This window comes from Cetorhinus maximus, chromosome 18 (assembly GCF_964194155.1).
Source record: "Cetorhinus maximus chromosome 18, sCetMax3.hap1.1, whole genome shotgun sequence".
In the NCBI taxonomy this organism is placed as follows: Eukaryota; Metazoa; Chordata; class Chondrichthyes; order Lamniformes; family Cetorhinidae; genus Cetorhinus; species Cetorhinus maximus.
Window position 1 is genome coordinate 65839006 of NC_135896.1, and position 23537 is coordinate 65862542.

The 23537-nt window shown below is 45.2% G+C and overlaps 1 protein-coding gene and 1 long non-coding RNA gene across 2 annotated transcripts in view; one reads left to right on the plus strand and one right to left on the minus strand.

Annotated features, from left to right (window-relative positions):
- Positions 1-23537, minus strand: part of npas3 (neuronal PAS domain protein 3) — a 1500089-nt gene that overhangs the window by 125121 nt on the left and 1351431 nt on the right. The gene's annotated exons all lie outside the window — the stretch shown is intronic.
- LOC144693223 (uncharacterized) overlaps positions 1-23537 on the plus strand; it is a 71385-nt gene that overhangs the window by 34041 nt on the left and 13807 nt on the right. The window contains exon 2 of the long non-coding RNA XR_013579497.1: positions 17829-17884. This is a non-coding gene — a long non-coding RNA (uncharacterized LOC144693223). The remainder of the gene's footprint in view (positions 1-17828; positions 17885-23537) is intronic.

Consider the following 23537-nt stretch of genomic DNA (forward strand, 5'->3'; position numbering starts at 1 on the left):
TTGCAGGAGATGTTGGAACCCAGAACTTAAGGCCAGCAGTCTGAGCTTCCAATGAAGCTGTCAGAGATGCTACCAAAACTGCGGTGTAAAGAGATTACAACATGCTCCTTGTCTGACTGCATATTTCTATGTACTTTTTGATGACCCCACACAATTTGCTGATGAGCTTAGTGATATTGCCAAATATTGCATGAAGGCCTACTGGTCGGTCTTCCCAAGCACTCAGAAGTGGGTGGTGCACTGTCTTCTTCTACAGGTTGGGCTCTAGAAGTTTCTGTGCCCTCTGTAGGAAGGCTAGGCTGTGGTCTTGGGCTATGCTATCTTCCAACCTTGGTCCTGCGCATTCCCAGTGTGGACTCCTCTACCTAACCTGAAAACTATGCAGGGTTCCTGAGTTGGTGCCTGAGAGGATAAGGTCAAGTGACAGTATGTCTTCAGGAGGGCAGTCGTCCTGTTCCTTTTCTTCATCCAGGGATATTCCTGGAAAAAAAGAGAGACAATTGTTAGCAGTTAGCAGAAAGGGTTATCAGAGACTGATGAATGCCAGCTTAAAGCAGCACCATTGTTTCAAGTAGGATGGAATGTATGACAAAGAGAGTTCAGTGGAAAGAGTAAAAGAGATTAAAAAGGCTCCTGTGGAGCATATCCACCAACCTCATTAGTTGCTATGATCCTTGTGCACTCTCTGCTCCAGAAGTTCAAGTACAGCCTCTTCCAATGGGTACAGGGCTTTGTAGGGATGGTGATCCTCCTCTTGTACTTGTTTGTAAACTTGTCCCACAAGGAGAAAGGGAGTACATTAACAGGTGGCCTTTTGAAAGATTGTGAAAATGTGCGTATCAGGTTAGGATAGTGTGAATTGTGCTCTAAAGATGCGATAGGCGTCAGGAAATAATTGGGAGGAGAGTGGCATGTGCAATGTCTGCAAGTAGCAGCAGAATGAGGTTCAGTAGCATGTGCTTTTTGATTGGAAAAGAGTGGTGGGAAACAGGGGAAGTAAGGCTATTGAGTACTGGAGCTTCAAGTGGTGCAGGTCTAAGCAGAGAGTAATAGAGATTTGAGTAGGAGTCTTACCTGATCAGCTCTGGTCAGATGGTTGAATTTTTTGCATTGTGGCCAGGCCCTGAGAGTAATGATCCTCACATTAATCTGCCCTACCCGCTCTGGTTACTGTTGATGGGCTTAAAACAGAAAATGTTGGAAAACTCAGTGGGCTGAATTTTGCCATCGGTGAGCAGGGGGCGGGGCCCGCTCGCTGACGCGTAAAATGTTGCGGGATGACGTCAGGGGGAATCCGCGACGTCATCCTGTCCCATTTAAATCTTCAGGAAGGCGGGGGCACAGCAAAATCAGCTGCGGGCCCACCGACCTGTCAATGGCCAATTGAGGCCATTGACAGGATCATTAAAACAATTAAAGGACCTGCCTGTCCAACCTTAAGGTTGGCGGGCAGGCCAGGAGCCCCGGCGGGTAGGCCAGGAACCCGGGCGGGCAATAGAAAAAACATGAAACCTCATCCACCGGTGGGATTTAAAAAGTTTAATAAAGTTTTAGTGTTAATTATGAACATGTCCCATCTCATGTGACATGTTAAGGATTTTTTTCCCTATTTTTCATGTTTATACAACTGTCAGTGATCTCCCTGAGGCCGCACTTAGCCTCAGGGAGATGTGCGCTTTTTCATGCGCAGGCACAAAATAGCACACTCTCGCTTTTAGGGAATCCCCCCCCACCCCCGCACAGGAAGCGCATAGCGCTTCCCGCCGGACATTACACTGGGCGGGCCTTATTTGGCCCGCTCACGTAAAATGGTGGTGGGGCCCGCTTCTCCGGCGGGGATCGGCTCCCCACCCACTGGAGATTGGGTCGGGCCCGCCTGCCCGGAAGGCAGAAAATTCTGCCAAGTAGGTCTGGCAGCATCTGTGGTGAGAGAAACAGATGTTTCGAGTCCATATGACTCTTCTTCAGAGCTAAAGAGAAGTAGAAAACTGTTGATGGGCTACTTGCCTTGTCTCTCTTTTCCCATTGCCTGAAAAAATCAGTCACCTCCTCCACGAGGACCCCCAGTCCAGTGTCTGAAAATTGTGGGGCCCTCCCAGAACATGTTTGCTGCCATCATGACAGGGTCACCACCAATCATTGAGCTACCCATAAACAGCAGGAGTAGAGTTGACAGCTCACCAACCATAATCAAATGACACCAGAGAGGCTGGTGCCTCTCACTGATGTCATTGGGTGCATGTATTGACCACTATGTGCACATTTTCCATTCACTTTTCACACAAGTACAACGTGTCCCCAATTGTTATGAAAGACACCTGCTTACAGGGCATCCTTAATATTATCTTACTTATTGGGCCAGATTTTCATGCCTCCATCTATGTTGGAACAGAAGCTGGAGTGATTTAAAAATGGCGTGCGAAACCTGATTCCTGCCCCAATCCCATCATGAGAGCTTTTTATGGTCCCAAAATAAGAATAAGCCTGCACACAGCAATTCTGCCCCTGCCAACTCTGTTACGGCATTGGGCATTTTAGACCCCTGACTATTTCCATGGAGTCAGACCTGTTTTGTTAGGAGACATGGTTCACGGCACTTCAGAGATGTCAGGAACATTTTGACAGGTAAATTCAAAAGGTGTTGACAACTTAATAATGCAATGGTTTACGAACAGTTAAATAGGTTTTTTACAATAGTAATCAATGGTGGGGCTGTGTTCTGGAAAGGTAAATGACCATTAAGTTGAACAGCATTGTGAAAGTGTTCAGGTACATTAGAGTACTTTATCCAATAGATAAAGTGTTTTTCTGCATTCAACAGTATTGAGATTAATATGTCAATTCCCACTGTGATTTAATCTTTCTTTTATTAACAGTCCAGTCATCTGTTCAGCCTTTCGAAGCAATGGAGCAGCTGGCCGTCTGTTCCACTATTTCAAAAGGCTTTAATGTATTCAGCCCAGTCATCTGTTCAACCTACTGAAGCAGTGTAGCAGATCACCATCTTTGGAATCCCATTATGAATGCTTGGCTCAGCTCAGTAGAGGCTGTTGATACAGATGTCATGGGGATTGTGAACTTTGTTTTAATTGACAGTTTTATGAGTTCATTAGAGGATTAAAGATTTTTTGAAGAGGGTTTTAAATGGCTGTTTGTTTATTTTGACAGTTTCAAGATGATCTCAAAGACTTCCCAAGGCTTTTATAGGGCTTATGGGTTCTGTCCATAGTAGATATTGGGTGAGTGAGAATAGATTGTATGGAGGGGGCATGGGTGATATGAGGAGGCATGGGGCATACATGTGGGCCTGGGGGGTATGGAAGGCACATGGGGAATATGAGAGGGCATGGGGGTTTGGATATGGGTGAGGGTTAGGGTGTCTAACACTCATTTACAGAACCAAAGGACTGGGTCAATGTTCTAGCAAACAGAGGCAGCTTCCTAACCTGCCTGTTTTGCCATCCACCCACCTCCACTCCCACCTTGGGCGTGCTTCAGGAGAGGGGCAGCCCAGGCTCCAGTCTGTCCCTGCCACCCCACTGTGAAATAGCATGGTTGGGCACTGCTGGGCAGGAGGCGGGATCGTAACATCAAGAAATGGCCCGACTCACAATTCCCACCTCAACGATGAGAATCTGGGCCATTGTGTCTGATTTGAATTTCAGTTTATATTTGGCTATGCTGATCACATCCTTTTCTATAGTAAGGAATATTAAGCCAAACTCTCCCTGTCTCTTTGTATGTGCACACATCATGCTATCACCTGTTCTAATATCTCCTTATGTAGCAGTTGCCAAATTTTGTTGGCTATCTCTCTTGTGAAGTGCCTGGGATGTTTAACTATTTCAAAGGTACTATATAAATACAGGTTCTTGTTGTAAAATCAGAGTGGATTTGAATCAGAGCGTAATCTAACCAAATATTCTCCAAATGCCCAAGGCTGTGATCAAGGTCTGACTTAAAGGGCTCAAAGGCATCACCTCTTACTGCTGAAACCAGCAGATTTAATGTGAGAAATGCTTTTATGTCATAGAACAATGACAAAGCAACAATTTGCAAAAAGATGTAATAATTATCAGCTGTCTAGCTCCTGTTGTCCTACATTTGCTTAAACTTCCTTTACTGCATAGTCCTTCCACAAAGTTCTCTCCACCTGATGTGTCACAAACTGAGTGGAATTTGGGATCAGGTCATGTCTATATGTCAGACATTCCTACAGGTTTGCCTTCTGATAGAATTTAACACCTAGAATTGAAGGGGAAAAGTCAGCAGTTGCTACAGGCCTGTGAGGCCTTCAGCAATAATAAAAACTGATTTTATTCAGGGCCAACTGGCTACGGTCCAAAAATAGCAGCTGGAAAGTCTGTATCTCTGATCCTATTCTTTGTGCACCTGCAAAGGAAAGTACCTTTTATCTTCTGTACTCTATGCTATAGGTAGCGGACAAGCCCTGTTCAGAACTTTCAGTCTGAGCAGGCCTGAACACAAACCCTTCCAAGTTCTTCACAGCACTCCTGAGAATAGTCATCCACCTCAGGCAATAAGCAGACAGAAATCAACAATATTGTTTCCAGCTTATTTTCAGGTAAAAATATGTCAAAAGAAAAACCTGCAAAAGCATAAGCTTATCTTTGTACGTGTAGCTTTTGTTCTCTTTTGAATCATGGGAAGAGAATTGTAAGTTAAATTCCATTTAAACCACTTTTACAACAACTATAGGGTGGAAACCATGTGCTTAACTCCCTCCCATGGCACCTTCCCATGCAACCGCAGAAGGTGCAGCACCTGCCCCTTTACTTCCTCCCTCCTCACCGTCCAAGGCCCTAAACACTCCTTTCAAGTGAAGCAGCATTTCACTTGCACTTCCCTTAATTTAGTCTACTGCATTCGCTGCTCCCAGTGCGGTCTCCTCTACATTGGTGGCCAAATACAGACTGGGTGATCGCTTTGCTGAACACCTTTGGTCTGTCCGCAAGCATGACCCAGACCTTCCTGTTGCTTGCCATTTCAACACACCACCCTGCTCTCATGCCCACATGTTCGTCTTTGGCCTGCTGCAATGTTCCAGTGACGATCAATGCAAACTGGAGGAACAGCACCTCATCTTCCGATTAGGCACTTTACAGCCTTCTGGACTTAACATTGAGTTCAACTACTTCAGATCATGAACCATCCTCACCCCCTTTTTGATCCCCTTTTTTCTAATTATTATTATATATATTTTATATATATATTTTTATTTTCCCACCTATTTCTATTATTATTTTTTAAAATGTATAAAATGTAATTATCTCCACCTTTTAGCCTATTTCGATCCCTTCCCCCCACCCCACCCCCACTAGGGCCACCTGTCACTTGCTCATCCTGCGTTCTACCCTTAAGGTCACCATTAGCACATCCTTTAGCTAATATCACCACCGTCAACACCTCTTTGACCTTTTGTTTATCACATCTTTGGCAATCTCTCCTTTGCCTCCACCTATCACTGACCCTCTATCCAGCTCCACTTGTCCCACCCCCCCCTTAACCAGTTTATATTTCACCACATTTCTATTTCTCTTTAGTTCTGATGAAGAGTCATATGGACTCGAAACGTTAACTCTGTCTTCCTCTCCACAGATGCTGTCAGACCTGCTGAGTTTTTCCAGCAATTTTTGTTTTTGTTTCGGATTTCCAGCATCCACAGTATTTTGCTTTTATTTTTGCTTTGGTGGTGGCTATTTTATATTTTGAATAGCTTGTATACTAGTGGGGATTCCATGTTTCGAGAATTCAGTAAAAGAAACAAATTGCATTTATATAGCACTTCTTAACACAACAAAGTATCCCAAAGGCACTTCACAGACGTGATAAGAAACTAATGGACATCAAGTCCGTTATGAGGGAGCGAGCAAAAGCATGATCAAAGAAATGGGTTTAAAAAGATGACAGGAAGGTGAAAGGGTGTAGGGGATTAGGCAGGGAATTACAGAGGAATTACCTAGGTGGTTGAACATAGTTTTCATTGGTAAGACAAAGGGAGGAAGATGCACACAAGGCCAGAGTCAGAAAAGTAGAGAGTAAACTTGGCTTCAGAGAATCTGAACAATCAAGGGTTAAATCTGCGGACAGGATCTGAATTAAACTTATTTCTGAAACAGGATTAGATTAATCAGAACAGATGTGAAACACAACCTTTTAGCTACTTAGATCAGTTGCAAAATATATGTAACGGAAAACATGCATGTTTTGACTGGAGATTTTCCATCTGTTTATATTGCTTCAGTCCGATATTATAGGGAAGTGTTCCAAAATGGAAATGGTATATACACACACATATTGCTTAGGTTAGAAAACATTTGCAGTTATAGGCCAGCCGTACAAACCAGTTCTTTCAGAAGAAACATGTCTCCATCTCTAGTGAATACACAGAGATATATTACAAAACATTATGGCCAGGATTTTCAGCTCAGCGTGCGGGTACGCACCCGACACACCCGAGCATGAAATAGTGCATGATGACATCGGGCAAGCATCTCAACGTCATCGCGCACTCGCATGATGTTTTGGTCAGCGGGCACGCGCGAGAGTCAGCAGCGCACCCGTCGACAATTAAAAGGCCTTTTAAGGCCATTGATCAATTAATTAACCCGTGTTTTTCCCTGCCTGTCCAACGTTATGGTTGGCGGGTGGGCGAATCGGCCAGGAGGCTTTTCGGTTTTTTGAGGAAACCTCATCCATGGGCAGGATGTGGTTTCTGTAATTAAATTTTTAAAATGTTTGGGCAGGATTTTAATAATCACCATGAAAAGGTGTGAGATTCTGCTGTGCGGACATTTTTTTACGGATTTAAAAAATCTTTAATTTTGATTTTAAAAATCTTCAGCTCCCTGAGGTAGCTCATGCCTTCAGGGAGTTTTCAGTGAGCGCACCCCTGCACATGTGCAAACCTCAGTACTCGTGTTCCTCCCGCTCCCACCCCAGCAGCGCTGAGGCTTTCAGCGTGTATTTCACACTGGCTGGCCGTTAATTGGCCAGCTAACATGAAATCGCAGTTGGGGCCCAATTGCAGACGGTGGACCATTTCGCAGCTGCTCTCGGGCGACGAGAGGAAAATCCTGCCCTACGTGTTTAGATAACCCTGTGGGAGAGGAATTCAGCAGCGTACATGCTGGTCTTTTCTACCATGAAATTAATGTTAGATAGATGTGAAAAGACAATCTGTTTTTTTTCGTTGTTCTATGATTTATCTGCCATACGTATCAGCCACATAGACTGTATGTGTGTGCAAACATTTGTGCATGTCTCTACATACTTTCATCCATGTACATATGCATATATGAATGCACATGTGCATGCGTTATACAGTACAATGACAACATAACTTGACATCGAGGTGATATAACCAAATGTTCTAAGTTATCCAGGTGTAGGTCCAGTGTAAAATGTACTGACAGTGGATTAAAATAAAATGCATAAAGAAAAATCATACTTTCATTTCAGCAGTAGGTTGGAAACTCCAACCAGCAGCAATATGATTACTAAAATAAAAGGTTCTTTACTCATTTTTCTCAATGACAGATACTGAAGTACAATCTGCATAACAAAAGTGTGCTATGATTCTCCACCAGAACTGAATTGATTTAAATTAATCAACAGTGTGTACAGGTTTATTATTGTTGAACTAGTTTCTTATGATGCTTATTTCTTTAATTCTTCATCTAATGTTTAAACAAAATTAAGTAATCAATTCTATTCATTTCTCCTCCTGCCCCCACCCACCACTCCGCCCAAAGTTTGCTCTTAATAAAACTAATTTTGGCCTCCTTACTGTAGAATGTTGAACGAATACATCACATCCGTCTTCACCCAAGAGAATGAAGATGAAGGTATCAAACTTGAGGAGAGAGACTGCGAGGTTCTTGAGCAAATTGATATAGGGAGTGACAAGGTATTGGAGGTGTTGGCAAGCTTAAAAGTGGACAAATCTCCTGGTCCGGATGATTTATGTCCCAGACTGCTGCGGGAGGCAAGGGAGGAGATCGCAGGGGCTCTGACCCAAATTTTTAATTCCTCTCTGGCCACAGGGGAGGTGCCAGAGGACTGGAGAACAGCTAATGTGGTTCCGCTATTTAAGAAGGGTTGTAGAGATAAGCCAGGAAACTACAGGCCAGTGAGTCTCATGTCAGTGGTAGGGAAACTATTGGAGAAAATTCTGAAGGAGACAATCTATCTCCACTTGGAGAGGCAAGGTTTGATCAGGGATAGTCAGCATGGCTTTGTCGGAGGGAGGTCATGCCTAACAAATTTGATTGAATTTTTTGAGGAGGTGACTAGGCGTGTAGATGAGGGTAGTGCAGTTGATGTAGTTTATTTGGATTTCAGCAAAGCCTTTGACAAGGTCCCACATGGGAGACTTATAAAGAAGGCAAATGGACATGGGATACAGGGTAATTTGATAAGGTGGATTCAAAATTGGCTTAGTTGTAGGAGACAGAGGGTGATGACAGAAGGATGCTTTAGTGACAGGAAGCCAGTGTCCAGTGGCGTACCACAGGGATCTGTGCTGGGTCCCCTTTTATTTGTCATTTATATAAACGACATAGATGACTATGTGGGGAGTAGGATTAGTAAGTTTGTGGATGACACAAAGATTGGCCGGGTGGTTAACAGTGAGGTTGAGTGTCTTGGGCTACAGGAATATATAGATGGGATGGTCAAATGGGCAGATGGAATTTAACCCAGAAAAGTGAGAGGTGATACACTTTGGAAGGAGTAATGTGACAAGGAAGTATTCAATGAACGGCATGACAATAGGAAGTTCTGAGGTACAAAGGGGCCTTGGCATGTGTGTCCATAGATCTCTGAAGGCGGAGGAGCATGTTAGTGGGGTGGTGAAAAAGGCATATGGGACACTTACCTTTATCAATCGAGGAATAGGTTACAAAAGTAAGGAGGTCATGTTGGAGTTGTATAGAACCTTGGTGAGGCCACAGCTGGAGTACTGTGTGCAGTTCTGGTCACCACATTATAGGAAGGATGTGATTGCACTGGAGGGGGTGCATAGGAGATTTACCAGGATGTTGCCTGGGATGAAACATTTAAGTTATGAAGAGAGGTTGGATAGACTTGGGTTGTTTTCGTTGGAGCAGAGAAGACTGAGGGGCGACCTGATCGAGGTGTACAAGATTGTGAGGAGCATGGACAGGGTGGATAGGGAGTAGCTGTTCCCCTTAGTTGAAGGGTCAGTCACAAGGGGACATAAGTTCAAGGTGAGGGGCAGGAGGTTTAGGGGGGATGTGAGGAAAAGCTTTTTTACCCAAAGGGTGGTGACAGTCTGGAATGCGCTGCTGGGAGGGTGGTGGAGGCGGGTTGCCTTACATCCTTTCAAAGACACCTGGATGAGCGCTTGGCACGTTATAACATTCAAGGCTATGGGCCAAGTGCTGGTAATTGGGGCTAGGTAGGTAGGTCAGGTGTTTCTCATGTGTCAGTGCAGACTCGATGGGCTTAAAGGCCTCTTCTGCACTGTGTGATTCTGTGATTCTGTGATACTGAAGGAGAGAAAGGAATCACACTGCAGCTTGTAATTGGGTTGTGATGGACTGTGATTTTGTTTAAACCATAGCAGTTAGTAAATATAGATCTGCAGGGTTACAAATATTGATTTGCAGGAATGCTGCTATTTCAGAAAATTATGTTTTTTCAGAGCTCAAACACTGGAATTATGTTACAATGTACTTTAATTTTTTAAATAACTAACCAACCTATATTTGAGGTGTGTAACCTTAACTATATAGCTTGCATTCATATATGGATTCTTGTAAATCTTTAATAAAGGATATTCCGTAAGCGTTCAGAAGAAAACATTTCATTTCAAGTGAAAGGCTGAGAAGATAGGTACGATGTCACAGATAATTTTAAAGGTTTCTTTTTTCACTATAGCACTTCCTTTTTCAAATCAAACTGCATTAGTACAATCAAACTACACAAGGGGTTTGGGTTGCAGGTGGCTGCTTTACTCTAAAATGTTCAAGCTTGACTGACCCATTTCATCAGCACTGTCAAAGACTTGCACTGATACATGTTGACAACATTTAATCTTAAAAATTGAAAGAAATGAATTAATATGCAAATTTCATCAGCTTTGTAATAAAAATGTCCTTGAAAAAAACAGAGAACATGACCCCTGTGGAATTCGATGAATTATCCCAACCCAGCTCTCTTACTTAGTCTGAGACAAGATGGTCCACAAGGAAATCATCTGGGTTCATACTTAGAAATAATTATGTCGAAGAACAAAACAGAAGCAAGTTGAATACATTTACTGAGCAGGAGGAAATAAATATTTTGATACGATGATACTCACTCTGACTTACTGGAATTAATTTCATATTCAAAACTAAGAAATAACAATCTAATTTTCACCTAAAGGAAATAACTTCCCAATAAGAAAGATCTTAGGGTTAAAACTATGAGGTGAGAAGTGGGTGGGTGATGGAGAGGAAATTGTTGGTGGCGGGGGATCCTGGCACCTAAAAACTCTGTTGTTGGCTTCATCCAAGCTCGTAAGATAAAGGGGAGGTCTCTTGGTTAACAGTTCAGCTCAACTTGACATATTTCAGGGAGTCACTTTAAAATGCTTTTAAAAATATCTCACTTTTTCTTCATGAGCCTAGTTATGATCCCTAGGTGAGATACACTTTTGGCATTTGGCAGCCTGGTGCTGCTGGGCTTGGTAAGTTTTACATTGTTAAAGGAACTCTATGAATGCAACATATTGTTGTCTCATGGGGCATATCACTAGTAATTAACCACAGAGAACAACAGATGTATGAACTCATGGCATTGGGAGTCCTGTTACCTTTAATGCTTCTGGCATTGTAAGGGGTAGGCAGGAACTCTGGGTCCTCTCCTATTTTCTCACCTAATACACCAGTAGGAGTTGACAGTGGCAGTACATCAAGAGGACTATGGATTGTAAGGACCTTGTATCCAGTGTCTTCAGAAGAAATACATTGGGCTGAATCATCCCATTTTTGCACAAAGTGCGGAGAGGGCAGGTAAAGGGACATGGAACCTGCCAGTCACAGTGCTGCGTTTTCACACCATATCATCCCATTCCAGCACGTCCTATCTCATGAATAGTGCATTCCCGGAAAACATGCCAGAACACTGGCAATGCAGCCTCTGATTCACCCACCACACCATCATATCAGACCGACAGTAGTCCGGGCGCCATATTTAAAGGGTGCCCCAGCACAGATATAGCACTCTCTAAGGGATCGGAAGCTGCTGCAAAGTCGTGGCTGTCAAAGGGAGGAAACATTCTGCCCCCAAGTTTGGTGACGCCTCCCTCAGGCACCTACTGGATGCTGTGGAAGCCCACTGTGAAGTCCTTTACCTCCGCTGTGGGTGAAGACCAGTAAGCAAGGTCACCAATGGAGCAGCGCCAACACCCTGCAGAAGAAGACAATCACCCAGTGTGGAAAGAGGATGAATGATCGCCTCCATTCCACCAGGGTAAGTCACTCTTCTCCTCGCTCTCACCTCACACACTCACAAACCCATCACACATCCACAGAGATCTCACTCACTGCCAGGTCAAGGGACATCACCATTCACTGTCTCACACACATCTTCATCTGCCCTGCGGATTGTGTCCTCATTCCATCCTTGGCACCACTCACCACCCACACATGCCAGGCATCCTTCTCATCAGGCCTGGCAGCCGTTCTGCTTACAGTGTCTGCATCTGTCTTCATGCAGGACAAGCTGGCACACAACAAAAGGGAGAGGCTGCAGACTGGTGGAAGAATGCATAACATCAATGTCCTCACAGGCTTTGAAATAGAGTCATCCAGCTGGCTGGTGATGACCTGGATTGTCCCTGTGCTGACAGTGAGGTCAGTGTTCTCAACCAAGTAAGGATCCAGTAGTGCAGCATCCATCACACAACCATGTTGTGAGTCAGTTCCCCTGTTTTGTAGTCCCTGCCATGCAGGCACATCTGGGAAGCAGCCGAGGGGGTCCGCGAGCCAGGTCCTTGATTCAAGCCCCAAAGACACCTCAGAAGAAGAATCTGATGACACCCTAATTGAAGACCCGTCACAGCGCTCACCTACACCCTCCACCAGCGCAAAGACACACGCCTCAGTGGGACCGAGTTCTAGACTAATCTCGGGGTCACAGTCTGGTGAGCACATTCACTGTCTGATCCACAGCAGGCGGTGGCAGGAACTTCCCTGGTTTCTGGCACTTGGAGGACTGCAGGTGGCCAGAAATCTGCTGTGTCCGAGTCAGATGACAAGCCGCTGAACTCGGTCATACCTCAGTTGCTGGAGCTGCAAAGGCAAACTCAGAGTAATGGCCAATGGATATTTTTCAGGCTAGAGGAATGTTTGCAGTGGAGTACCCCAGGGGTTGGAATTGGGACCCTTGCTTTTCTCCATATATATTAATGATCTAGATCTTGGTGTGCAGGGGACAATTTCAAAGTTTGCAGATGCTTGAAGCTTGGGAATGTTGTGAACTGTGAGGAGGACAATGTTGAACTTCAAAGGGACATAGACAAGTTGGTGGAGTGGGCAGATAGGTGGCAGATGAAATTCAATATGGAGAAGCATGAGGTGATGCACTTTGGTAGGAAGAACATGGAGAGACAATGTAAAATAAGGGATGAAATTTTGAATGGGGTGCAGGAGCAGAAAGACCTGGGTGTATATGTGCATAGATCATTGAAGGTGGCAGGGCAATTGGAGAGAGAGCTTAATAAAGTATATAGTACCCTGGGCTTTATTAATAGGCACAAAGAGTGCAAGAGCAGAGAGGTTATGCTGAATTTATATAAGACACTTGTTAGACCTCAGCTGGAGTATTGTGTACAGTTCTGGGCGCCACACTATAGGAAGGATGTGAAAACATTGGAGAGAGTGCAGAAGAGGTTTACAAGAATGGTTCCAGGGATGAGAAACTTCAGATACAAAGGTATACTAAAGAGGTTTGGACTGTTCTCCTTGGAGAGAAGAAGGCCAAGAGGAGATTTGATAGAGATGTTCAAAATCATGAGGGGGCTGGACAGAGTAGATAGGGACAAGCTGCTCCCGCTTGCAAAAGGATCAAGAATGAGAGGGCACAGGTTTGAAGTGATTTGCAAAAGAAGCAAATGTGACATGAGAATAAACGTTTTCATATGAATCGTTTGTGACTGGATTGCACTGCCTGAAAAAGTGTGGTGGAGGCAGGTTAAATCGAGGCATTGAAGAGAACATTAGATACTTATTTGAGTAGAAGCAATGTGCCGGGTACGGGGAAAAGGCAGGGCAAAGGCACTAGGTCATAATGCTCATTTGGAGAGCCTGTGCAGATATAATGGGCCGAAAGGCCTCCTTCTGTGCCACTGAAATTCAGTGATTCTGTGTTATTCACTTGTACTTATGTTCACTATTGTAAATAAACTCCTAAGATGTCTCCCTGCCTATGGCTCCTTGTTCTGATGAGCAGTGTTCATGTCACAAAATAAAGGTAGATGTCTCAGTCCAGGGCCTCTTCCGTGTGCAGTGTGTAACCTTCAGACCGAAGTGATGGTCCAATTTCATGCTCACTGGATACATCAGTGATGCCTGTACCTCAGTGGTGCTTGTCATTGCTGCCAGAATGTCGTGGGCAGGCGTCACTAAGTTCCGTCATTCTCTCTCTGTGCTCTCAGCAACTTTGAGGTGAGGCTGGTCCCCATCTCATCAGCATCTGTGACCAGTAATGCTTTGCTCCTGAAGGGGTCAGGTGCTGAAGGCTGATAAAGGATCAGGTGCATTTAAAGTTTCACAGCTGCGTCTCCATGATATGACCCTGATCGCAGAGTGCAAGCGAGCTGCAGTCAGCCAGACAGGAGTCAAACATTCACAAAGGCAATGTGAAGATCTATGGAGCATCCTCGCTGCATGTCATCATCATCCTCCTGGAATCTAGTGACTATTAGGGCGTCCACTATGTCTCCATGACATGAGCCTGAGCATTGAGGGTATCTACGTTGCCATCAGCCACACAGCAGTCAAACATTCACAGATGCAAAGTGAGGATGTCAGGACTATCCTCACTGCATCACATCATCATCCTCCACAAATATTGCAGCTATGAGTGCCTCCCGAAAGCCCCTCCCTCGTCTAGCCAGTGCATCCTTGCCTTTGAGCACCTCACCATCATCATCCCCTTCAACATCCTCATCGGACAAGACATCCTATCCTCCATCTCCTCCTCATCTAGGTCCTCCCCCCATTGCAGCACCAGGCTGTGGAGCAGGCAGCAAGCGATGATGATGTGTGACACCCTCTAGGGACTGTATTGCAGTGCTCCACTGGACCTGTCGAGCCCCCGGAACCTCATTTTCAAAATGATTATCATTTGCTCTATCAAAGTCCAGGTCACGGAATGAGCCTCATAATACTCTGCTGATGTTTGACGCTGCCGCATGGGCATCAACAGCCACGTCCTCTGCAGGTAGCTCTTGTCCCCGAAGAGCCCACCCTTCAGCCTCTCTGCGCCCTGGAAGATGTCAGGGATCTGAGACCTGCTAAGGATGAAGGAGTCATGGGTGCTCCCTGGGAATTGTGCGCAGACCTGTGGGATGCATTTGTGGTGGTGACACACCAGTTGAACATTCAGCGAGTGGAAGCCCTTGCGGTTGACTTAGTTGACTGCTTGTTGCCGCGGAGATCTAAATGCCAAGTGGGTGCAGTCGATGGCACTCTGCACTTGTGGAGAACCTGAGATCTGCGCAAATCCCAGCACTCTTCCTTCTTGGCTTTCCTGGTCCTGGGCAAAATGCACAAAGTTCTGTGCCGTCGCAAAGATGGTAACCGTGACCTCCTGGATGCACTTGCGCATGAAGGCTTGCGAGATCCCACAAGGTCATCAGGAAGGAGCCACCAACTTCAAAATTGAGTGCCGTGGTGGCTTTCATGGCCACTGGCAGTGGATGCCCTCCATGCCTCAATGGCGTCAAATCCTGCAGCAGATGGCAAATCTGACCGACCAGTTCTCTAGACATGCTCAGTCTTTGGCGACCCTGGTTCTTGGTCATCTGCAGGAATGACAGGCACCGTCTATAGACCCTGGGTCTAGTGAGGCTCCTACGAGCAAGAGCTCACTCTGCTGTGTGCGCCGCAGGCCTTACTGTCCCTTCATCTTGAGGGACGTGCTCCACCCTTTGCCGAGCCAGGTGCCTCTGCTGATCTCTTCTTCTTCCTCCCTGGTCTCTGTAAGCCATGAGGCATATCACTAAATCACCTGATGTTCTCCTCCTGCAGGATCAAAGAGAGAGATGAGTAGGTTAGCATGGGTGTACTAGGGACCTCTCTTGGTTACTCTGAAGGATCCTTCACATATGCAGGAGAATGCTGGCCACCACATGGATGGCCACTGTGTGGTGCAATCATTGGCTGTCTGAAACCCCACCCACTTCCGCCCCATCCCACTTGACCCATTGGCAGCAACTTTGCCCACTGGACTGCACGCTGTGCTCTCAGCTCAGGTGCAGGCGTTCTCCTCGCCTGCACTGCAAGGCTGCACTGTTAGCTTTAACCACAATGGATATTGGTCCAAACCTTAATAAAGACATTGCAAGGAGCTGTGAGCGCCTCCACCAGTGACTGCACCATGGCTACCTTTCGCAAGGAGATTGTATAACTTGCTCAGTTGGCCAATTGTTCTGCTGCCCCCTAAAACACACATTAATTTGCAGTCTGCGCCCGAGAGGTGAAAAGTTCTGGAGCATTTGGTGGCACTTTCATACCTCTGCATTGCTTGAGTGGGCAGAAAAGCTTCAGAGGCCCGACTCCAAGCATGTCAATGGAGCTGCAGCTCAATGGTCTCAGCTGCAGAAGAATGCTCACTTATGACAAGATTTTCCAAGTGTGTGGCTGCATTCCTCACCTGCCCCCTTCCCCCACACTCGCAGCATGTGCTTGAGTGTTTCCTTCAGTCTGTGCTGCCTTGCGCCCCACCACCCACCCCAGCGGCCTGACCTGCATGGGAGCCCTTGCCTCGGCACCGCTCTGAAAACTAGCCAGGAAAAAGCGACTTGCCTGTGCTCCCCTCGAATGTCCAACACCTCTTCCTTGAAGCTCTACGGGCGATGCACGTGATCACTGCGCAAGGTTGTGTGCACTTACCTCCAAATTCACGTCGCCAGGTGCGCGCCTTTTAAAAGCAGTCGTGAAGAAATCTGAAGTCACACTGATGTGGACGGTAAATTTGAGGCGGGGGGGATGATATTAGTGAGCAGGGCTTACAATTAGAAGAAAATGTATTGAAATGATGTTCCCAAAGTGCGGAGATGGGATACGCGGCCCGCCATAGACGGATGATCGCAAACTGGTTTCACGACGGCGTAAAACCGGTTTTTGGCCTTCTCGCCATACTGTCCCCCCCACCGTCTGCTATGAAGCCCGATGCTAATGGGACTGGAAAATTCCGGCCATTATTTTGTGTTGAAAGCTGGCATGGCAAACCTAAGTAATGAATTTTAAGGACATGATTCCAGTGCAGCTCCTACATCTGTCAGAATTTAGATGAACTACCAAGCAGAGTTTGAAACTGGGACATTTCTTGTCAAACAGTTCAGACCTTGAAAAGAACTTTGGACTTACGGAATCTGAAATGATTCAATGCGTGAATTTAAATAAAAATAATAATAATAAAATCTGTGTTCATGTTGCCACTGGTTGAACATCATAACACAAACAATAGAGCTCATTACACGCACCAACTCTGCTCCCTTTTTATGCTACACTTTCCTTTTATCAACCATTTGCGTCAGCAATGATACCTTTTTCTATTTTTAAAAGATGAAAATGATAATTTTTAGGCTAAAACAAACTGATTCATTAATGGCTCTCACCTATATTTTTAATCAGCTCTCAAAAGTCCCAAAAACTGAAATTCACTGCAGCGTGTTAAATCCAGTATATATCAAAGCATTAGCTGAAGGACTATATCTGAAATGTTAGCAACTGACTGAGTTTCTGTTTTTATCATGTAGAGGTCCCCATCTACATAGTAAATTCAACAAACGTACCTTTGATCTTAACACAATAAAAAAAGACCCTTTGGAAAATGTCAGATTCACAACGTGCCAGTGGTTGTGTCCAGCTGAAAAACGAGACTAGAGAACAGAAGGATGCGAAAAGGCTGGCTGAATTGGCCTTCAAAATTTTTTTTAACGACTATCAAACTTGACAGCCAAATAAGTTAACAATAGAAATATAAAATACATTTCTAGCCCTATATTTCTCAACTGTGGCATTCTCTGAATCAACAGCACTTGAGCCTTATGCAAGGTAGTAAACAAAGAGAGAAGAATAAACAGAAAGAAATGAACTTATATAAATTATAACTTCACAGCCCTCAGAACACAAAAGTAGTTGTTTATAAACAAGGGAATTAAATCATTATTAGGGCCACATGACGGGAGCTCACTGACAATCTATTGATGTAAAATAGTAGGATGTGACATGATGTGGGTCTGGAAAGATCTCTCTTTGCTGAATGGTGAAGGGACAATGGAGAGTAGGACCAATGCCTCCCCAAAGAGGTAATGGGGAAAGTCACTCAATAAGCCATGAGCCTTCTAATAATTTCTTTTTTTGTGGAGCAAGTTGGATGATAACTAAAAACCACCTTGGCCTGGAAATTTTGATTGGTGTAGATATGGCGGGTGTGAAAAGATCTCAGGGAAGAGGGAAAAATATAAAAGTCAAAGAAACTTGTACTTTAAATTTAAAATCAATTTAATTGTCTTTTCTGTTTTCCTCCCCTTAAGTCTTCCTATGTTGTGCACTCTGCTCTGTCAGGGGATAAGCTGGAAGACTGATCCCAGGCCTTTGGCATGAAGAAGTACATAACAAAGGTAACTGTTACACTTATTTTATTACACTGAATTTCACACACTCTCCCTGAGGAAGCAGTTCTTTTGGCTTCTGTTAAATAATTCCCATAAATTTATGGTTGAGATTACAAATGCACTGTGTGGGGAACCACAAACACATAGCTAAACATGGCACTCTGTACTAAAATGAACTAAAGCTCTGGCAATCTGCACTAATAAACTATCATCTATTTTATGGCATCTTTTCTGTATTGTGCTGTTCATACATACAACACAGTTAAGATGATAATAGGTGACAATGAATATTTTTGCATTCTTTGCCAGTCAGTATTAAGTGTTGAGATTTAATTCCATATTTTCTCAATTGGCTTGCCACTTAAGGGTACCCAAACACCAGGGCGGAATTGTCCTCTCCCACCATAAGTTCCATGGTGGGATAAGAAATTCGGAGTGACTCCTGCTGCAGAAAAAGGTGGGCTTTTATGCGCAATCAGGTGCTCCCCACCTCATTAGTTATGCATGTGTGTGTTCTGCATCGACTCTCGTGGTGGGACGGGCAGGAAGTTGGGTGCCCCACCATCATGTCTGGGCGCCAGATTTAAAAGGCACCTGGGTAGGCCTTCACTAATGGGAAGGAGGAAGGGATGAGCAGGAGAAGGCAGCAAACCGCAACTGCTCACTTCAGTGACATTCCCTTGAGCATCTCCTGGAAGCAGTGCAAGAAGGGTGGGACATCCTCTTTCACAGGGATGGCTGCAGGAGGCCATACCAGCTGACCACTGCAGCCTGGGAGGAGGTCGCCAGGTAGTCAGTGCCCATGGGTTGCAGAGGAGGAACGCCCTGCAGTGCAGACAAAGGGTCAACGATTTAATCTGCGCCGCTAGGCTCAGTGAACCTTCTATCCTTCCAACCCACCTCACCACTCAGTTGTGTTCATCTCATGGGACCTGGGCATCACTGGCAAGGCCAGCATTTCTCTTACCCATCCCAAAAGGTCCTTGACAAGGTGGACCCTGCGGTCCATGTGCTGAGCTATTAGGGAGGCAACTGCAGGATTTTCACCCAGCCACAGTAAAGGCAGAGCCATGAGGTGGAATGCAGGGCAATGTGCAGGTGCTGCTGCTCCCATGCATCTGCTGCCCTTCTCCTTCTAGCTGGTAGAGCTCGCGGGGTTGGAGGGTGCTGTTCCAGGAGCCTTGGTGGCTTGTTTCAATGTATTTTGTACATTGTACACACTGCTGCCATTCTGTGTCGGTAGTGGAGGGGCTGAATATTGAGGGTGCTGAGGATGGGGCATCAGTCAAGGAGCTTGCTTTGTCCTGGATGGTATCTGGCTTCCTGAGTGTTTTTGGAGCTGCATTCATCCAGGCAAGTGGAAACTATTCCATCTCACTCCTCACTTGTGCCATACACATGATGGTGGGGTTTGGGGAGTCATGAGGTCAGTTAGTAGCTACAGAATTAGCAGCCTGTGACCTGCTCTTTCTTCACACATGCTCACAATCCATCTGTCTTTATGCAGGAGGCGGCCCACAACAGCAAGGAGAGAGAGAGAAAACTGGAGGGGGGATGCCTGAGCTCAGGCCCCTCACACAATTTGAACAGCATGTTGCTGAACTGGCAGAGGAGGACTGTGGCTGTGCCAATAGCGGGGTCGATGTCTCCCAACCATCTAGTGAGGAAGCAAATCCAGACAACCTCAGAAAATCAAGTTTATTGATGAGTACCAAGTTTGAGACAGCCTAGAGAGTCACTCATTCCCTCCTGTCTCCATTCTTGCTGCCAACAGGAAGAGGAGGAGGCCAGCCCCCGCACCTGAAGTCAGTCGTGGCCTGCAGGAGACCTCGGAGGAGGACAAGGACCACTTCTTACTTGTACAGCCATCACAGCATTCACCTGCACCCTCCACCAGCCCAGGGACACACACTTCGGTGGCTCATTGATCTAGTTTAGGCTCAGGCTCACACGCTGGTGGTCACCGCACAGACCCGTGTCCACAGCAGGAGGAGGCAGTGAGAGTCAAAGTCTCTGGCACTCGGACGACTGCTGGATAAGAGGCCTCTGTTAAGTCTGAGTCAGATGATGAGCCTCTGGAAGCAGCTGTGGAGAAGATGCTGGAGTATCAGCGAAACCCAGGGAACAGGGGAGGTAGAGGTTTCAGAGGCCCTTAACTGAGTGCATGCAAGGTGGAGGAGTTCACTTGTGAGCTCTCCATGAGGAGGATGGCAGATGCCATGGAGACCCTGATCCAGCAGAACACCAAGTTTCTACCGGAGATACGCTCAAACCTGCGCTCCATCGTTGTAGCCATGGGTGACATTTGCAGTGGCCAAGCGAGGTGGGGGCATCTCGGCCTCCCTCCAGGTGCCCCTTTTCCTCAAGGAATCAGGGAGGAGCCCTCAGGAACCCTATGAAAGGTGGAGCATCAGGCGGACACCCCGGGGTCATCCACCCAGGAATCTCCAAGGGTGTCCTGACATTCCCAATCCCCTCTGCCTGTGACCCCATCAGTTCCAGCTGCTCAGGCCGAGGGGGCTGCACCTCTCCCTCAAGCAGGAGACCGAAAGCAGGTCAGGGCCCTCCAGAAGACACCCGCAGAAGTCATCACAGACAAGAGGGCATGGAATTCTGCAGGCTGCCTCCACCTCCGCTGCGGGGAATCATCTGGGCATAGCAGTAGAGTAAGGAAAATTAAAAAGTATTGAATGAGCAATGGTGGCATGGGTGTTCAATCATTGTAAATAGTTTCTCCACTCACAAATATGTGTGATGTTACACTGTTTGGAAGACTCTTGGATTCATTCTTGCTCCTAGTACTTTTAATGGTCATGCTCATTCACCCCTTCTGAGGGTGGGGTGGGTGGGGGGGGATCAAGGACAGACCTTCCTCCCCTAATACATGGCTGTGCATGGAGGCATCGCTCTTTGACAAGGGTGATGACCACCATGTGCAAAAGATCTCCCGCTCACACGATTCCGCTTATATCCACCGCCCTCGAGACTTTATGGATAGGCCTTGTCACATGAGCCCTTGTCAGGCAGGTCCATTCCCCCTGGAGGATGGAGGTTTGCAGTGGCGACCTGGCTATTATTCACCTACAGGCCCGGTTTAGACATCTCCCCCACCCCTCTTTCCCAATCCTGCCTAGAGCCGATGGCTAACGACTCAGCGTAAACGGCAGGCCTACACCTTGCTGGGATCTTGTTGTCATGAGAACCCTCTGGGCCAGACCTGCTGCATGTGGCCTTCACCAAATAGCAATAGCAAATGAGAAAGCTCTCATACACTCCCCACATGATTATTAGAGTTTCCCTTTAGTTGTGCTGAAATAGGGCACATCAACGGTATCTTGCAGAATAATGGCTACCCTGATCAGATCATTTTGGGCTGTGTATCACGCAAACTCATGAACGGGCCTCAGGCCATCACTTTCGGCCTTGAAAAGTGCCCAGTCTACTTCAAATTACCCTGGAAGTGCAAGAGTATCACAAAAATTTGAGCAACAGGTAAAGCTAGCTGTTTCACGCTGGTACTGTGCAGTAGCAACACGTGTGGTATTTGCCACTAACAGGATGCTGCCATCAAGCCAAAAAGGCGTTCTGCTTATCACACAAATGAGTAATGTGGTATATGAATTTCAGCGCCAGTGTGATGCTAGGTATGTAGGCCATATGTCCCAAAGACTGGTGAATCGTATCAAACAGCATGTCCCAGCTGCTGTTTGCAACGGGCAGGGCGCAGACCATACCCAACCAGTGCGTACTTGCAAAATTCAAAACACAGTGTCCAACATTAGATGTGATTCCGCGATTGGACAATATTTGCTCAATAATCCTCAATGTGCTAAGAATTACACTGACAACCAATTTAAGATTGTCAGTCGGGGTCGCAGTGTGGTGTATTTGTGTGTATTGGAAGCTACACATATCAATACACAGGGGTCTGTTCTTCACAGACAGAAAGAACATGTACACACATTGTGCCTGTTTCAGCTAAACAAAATAAGTGACAGCCATTTGCTGACTCATTCCTCAGGGCAATGCCTTGACCAATCAAGGTCAAGCTGCCTGGTTTAAATTTCAAACAATGCGCGGCAGTTAACTGTCAGTCACCATCAGTGGTGCATTCTCCATGGCAATGCCATTTGCCAACTCTCTTCACATACGGTATAAATTGTTGTTTTCCCCCTTACATTCATATTCTTGAGAGTGTCCTAATGAGTGCAAGACGAAAAGCTTCGATATGTCTCTTTTTTCAGCAACACTCAAGTTCTGCACTACCAAATGACTATCTGCTCCTAGGTCTTGAAGACAACGAGGATATTAGGAGATGCCTGAGTGTAAACTAGTCATCTGTTTCCAATGGTAGAGTGCCTGGGCCTCTGTTATTTACTTGTGGGATTAGGAACTTGGCAAATTGTGTATCACAGTCACCAACTTTTGTGCTATCACAGGCTACTTTTAACCAAAGATGCTTGGCACTTCTACACAAAATACATGACATTTAAGAAGCAGTTTTCCAGAAGACCTGCAGAATAGCTTTACTGATTTATTGATATCGACACCCTTTGCTGATAAAGAAAATATTTTCCTCTTTTATGCAACTTAGGTTTGCAGTCGCTGATTAGTGAGGTGTGCAAGTGACCAGAGAGTGTTTTTTAATGTGCTAATAAAGGCAAAGCATCCTATTGGTCCATTTGATGTAGTCACTACACTACAAATCATATATTTGTAATTTCTTCTGCAATTCAAAATTTTGTTTAATTACATAATTACATTAATTATTATGGTTTAAAATAAAGTTTACATTTTTGCAAATTTAGACAAAAGAAGAAAAATAATTGATTCTGATCAGCTGATAGTTTCCTTTTGTGGTGGGGATTTACATCTGAATTACATATTTTGAATGTTTGGTAGTATTTTAACTGATACTCATTGACATCCTATATCTGCACCATTGTTTCATTTAAAATTAATCTAAATTATAGGCATTACTTTAAAATTATTCTAAATTTGAGTAATCCTTTAAAATAGACATGCTTTTTCAACAGCACATCAGGAGCAGCTAGAAGTAGTGAATGGTTAACATACTGTATAATGGTGTGTTCTACAGTACTTCACTCCAGGCAGTCTTGAAGGATCTGAGAAGTTGTATAATAATGAAAAATGTGCAATACTTGTGGGGCATCGCTTGTGCACATATCCCTACACCCACACATTCATCATTTTACATGTATTGTCACTGAAAGTTTAATTGCATAAACACTCTGTAACTGTCCTGTCATATTTCTTGTCAGACTGGATTCCCTCTCTGGGTTTACTATCTCAGAAAACCATAATTGAATTGCTATTGAATCACACAGAGCTGAAAAATAAAATCTTTATGAATAGAATTTGTTTCCTATCAGAAGATTTGACAAATTGTGGCACAAGAAGGGCCTTGGTGATAATTTCTCAGTTTATTCTAGACTGAATTATTTGCCATTTGTAGTTATCTCTCCACTAGAATTATGAGACTCCAGCAAAACTGTGAATGTGCTAAAATTCCAGGGCAGTAACAAACAGCAGTAATTGTTTAGTCCTCGAGAGGGCACTGACAATATTAAATCTCTCACTACCTAGCACAGCTATGGTTCTTAAATAATCAAAAAAACCTCAGCAGCATTTAAATTAA